Source organism: Dipodomys spectabilis, unplaced genomic scaffold, assembly GCF_019054845.1.
Source record: "Dipodomys spectabilis isolate Male_0828 unplaced genomic scaffold, ASM1905484v1 ptg000343l, whole genome shotgun sequence".
Taxonomy (NCBI): Eukaryota; Metazoa; Chordata; class Mammalia; order Rodentia; family Heteromyidae; genus Dipodomys; species Dipodomys spectabilis.
In genome coordinates, this window is record NW_024871020.1 from 673,446 (window position 1) to 676,741 (window position 3,296).

General features: G+C 42.2%; 1 pseudogene; it reads left to right on the forward strand.

Moving 5' to 3' along the window:
• The first annotated feature begins 239 nt into the window (after positions 1-239).
• On the forward strand, positions 240-880 carry LOC122095307 (annotated as a pseudogene).
• The last annotated feature ends 2,416 nt before the right edge of the window (positions 881-3,296 follow it).

Below are 3,296 nucleotides of genomic sequence, written 5' to 3' on the forward strand. Positions count from 1 at the left end.
TTTCAGAAAGGCAACCTAGTCTTAACCATTACCCACAAAATTTATGCTGTCAGAGAATCAGAGATTTTTTTTTTATTAAATTAAGACAATAGTAGGCTCATTTTATGCCAAACCAAAACATAAACACCAAAAACATTTTTCACTAAAAAACCATTCATAAAAAATCATGAGGTGGAAAAGGCTCTGGAGGACAGGTCTAATCCAGGCGCCGGAGGAAAGGCTTAGGAAAACACCTGAACATGTGGCATCACAATGCAGCGCAGCCGGTGCAAAATGCAAGTATCCCTTACATGGGGTGCCCTGGAGGTTCCAATCCTGGGTGTCCACCTCCTTTGTGCCCACAACCTGTAAATCCGGCCATTCCTCCTGGTCCTGTTCCCGGGTGTCCCTTTCCTCCAGGACCTCCCCAGGGGAACCCAGCTTTCCCTCCATGTGGGCCCTCTTACCCTGTGCCACAGCCACAGTATCCAGGATACCAACCCTCAGGTCCTTACCCACCCCATGCCCACCACCTGCACCTGGCATGTGTCCTGTGAATCCCCTGGCTCCTGGCATAGGCCCACGAGCCCCAATGGACAAGAAAACACTGAAGAAAATGAAGAAAACACATAAAAAGATGCACAAACACCACAAGCATGGCAAGCATTCCTCCTTTTCCTCCTTCTCTTCCAGCAGAGACTCTGACTGAATTGAGGGCCTGGACCCTCCCCTCAAGTCTCACCAGTTTTGCTCTCATCAAGCTGCTGTGGTGTTGTACTAGGGGGAAATTAGCGCTCTGATCCCCACCCTACCCTCATCTGAGCCTTACCCTGCTGTTCAGCCCTGACTGGCTAGGGAAATGGATAAAGTATTTCTGTGGGCTAGTAAAGACCATCTCCTTCCTGGTTGATTGATTTTTTGTTTTCTTTTTCTTTTTTTTTTGGTTCGAGACTGGGACTCCAGCTCAGTACCTTATGCTTTTACTCATTGGCTGGCACTCTACCAATTGAGCCATGCCTCCAATATCAAGAGCTGAAGACTTTAACAGAGGAGCAGTTTCTTGAAGATGGTGAACCTCTGAGCTAAATGCTGAAGACAAGTTTAAATTCTGTAAAATGTGATTTTTTTCCTTCCATTTCCGTTTGTAATACGTGTGGTTGGTGGAAATTTCATTATGATAAAAAAAAACCTGTATTTTTTTTATAAAGGTAGCATACTAGGATCATTTAGAGCTAGATATATTCCCAGTAGGCCTCTTAATGATTTCATTAACTGCAAGGCTGCCTTGATTCAAAGCAAGAGTCCATTGGTTGATGAGCTTTCTGGAAATGTAATCTCTACTCCTTAGCTCAGGTCCTACTCTCATTTTCCAATTCTCAGTCCAAATAAAGCTATTTTTTTCTGGTCAAAAAAAATCATGAGGATTTGGGGAAAGATGGAGGAGGAGAAGCTGGAGGGTAAACAAGCTCTTACATAGAAAGCAGTTTTAATGTTCCAGTGAACAGTCCTAGGCTAGAGAGTCACACCAAGTGTGCCATCACAGTACAGAGAGTTTGGCCAAAGAGGGAAAATCCAGGCAAGATAACAGATCTGAGCACTTGCCAGTAGCCACAGCTGAGGTGGCAGTAGGGACAGCGCCACTGGCTGTAGCCCCCATCCCTACAGAGAGAGTCCACGACAAAGGCCCCAGATGTGGCCAGTGAGTGGATTCTACTCAACACCAGCAAGAACTAACAAGGAGCAGATATCTTCATCCTGCAGATCACAGACCAGAGACGACGCAGGAAACAACACTCTGTCATGAGTAGAATCCTGATATCCTCACTGCTTCTCAGGGAGCAGAGGAGGGAAGGCCACCCATCCCCCACTACCAGAGATCTCCATCTAAGATACTGACCTCCACAGGGCTGAACAGTTAGCTCCAACTCAGGTATATGAATTCCGACTCATGATAATCAGGTGACAGAATACTTAATGAATAATCCAGAAGAGAGTTCCCAAAAAGCTCTACAAGCACTACTGGTATACATGGTGAATGAATACATTGAAAACTTGTAAAGGACTCATTGTGAGCATGATAGAGAGTGAGAGGGGGCAAAGCAAAGATTAATACAGGAATCTTGTGAGCATGAGGAAGCTACTCAAAGATTAATATAGGAATTGCACACGAGCAGGTTGAGAACAGTCAAAGAGAAATACAGAAATCGCATGAGAAGGCTGAGATCAGTCAAAGAGAAAGACAGGAATTGCATGATCGTGAGGAAGCTGTTCAAAGAGTAATACAGGAATTGCAAGAGAGGGATGAGAATACAGCAAGATCAATAAAGGCATTCATGGAATCCATGAACAGACAGCTGAATGAATTCAGGGAGACCACAAAGGGAATGCTCAATAGAGCGCAAGAAAAGTAATGGGAGCCCAAGGAAACCATAACGAATCAAGTAAGTGATTTGAGAAGAAACACTGACCACCAAATTAAGGAAGTAAAGTTTATACAAGACCTAAAACAAAATTCCAACGAACAATTTGAAGCCATCAACGCCAAACAATTAGAAGGAAAAGAAATAAAAACAAAATAGAAAGTCTTGACAGTTGGTTAGACCATGCAGAAGATCGAATCTTGGGCATTGAAGACAGCCTAGATATTATAAATAAAGAATGTATAACTATCCAAGACAAATCCAAGAAATATGATAGATCTATTCAACATTTCGAAAGCACCATCAGAAGGCCTAATCTGAGGATAATGGGTGTAGAGGAGCACCTAGAGACAGAAGTTAATGGTTTAGGAAATTTATTTCACAGAATCATAGCAGAGAACTTCCCAAACATGCAAAAAGATAGGCCTATTCAGATACAAGAAGCTTTTAGAACCACCAAACAAGACTTACAAAAGATACTTGAAGATGTCCTACACATAGAAAACCAACTAAACCACAATAAAGGCCAAGAAACAGGCTCCAAGGGAATAAAATTAAAACTTAACACCAAAAGCCACCAAAGAAAGTCCTCTAACACATGGAGGCTGAACAACACACTGTTGAATCACCAGTGGGTCATGGAAGAGATTAGAAAGGAAATGCAAATGTTCATGATATTCCACAACAATGAACACATAAATTACCAGCTCCTCTGGGACACAGGAAATGCAGTAATCAGAGGCAATTTTATAACTCTGAGATCATACATCAACAAATTAGAGAGATCTGAAACCAACAATTTAAAGAGACATCTGAACCTCATTGAAAAAGAGCAACCAAATAAACTCCAATCCAATAGATTGAAAGAAATAATTAAAATTAAATCAGAATTAAACG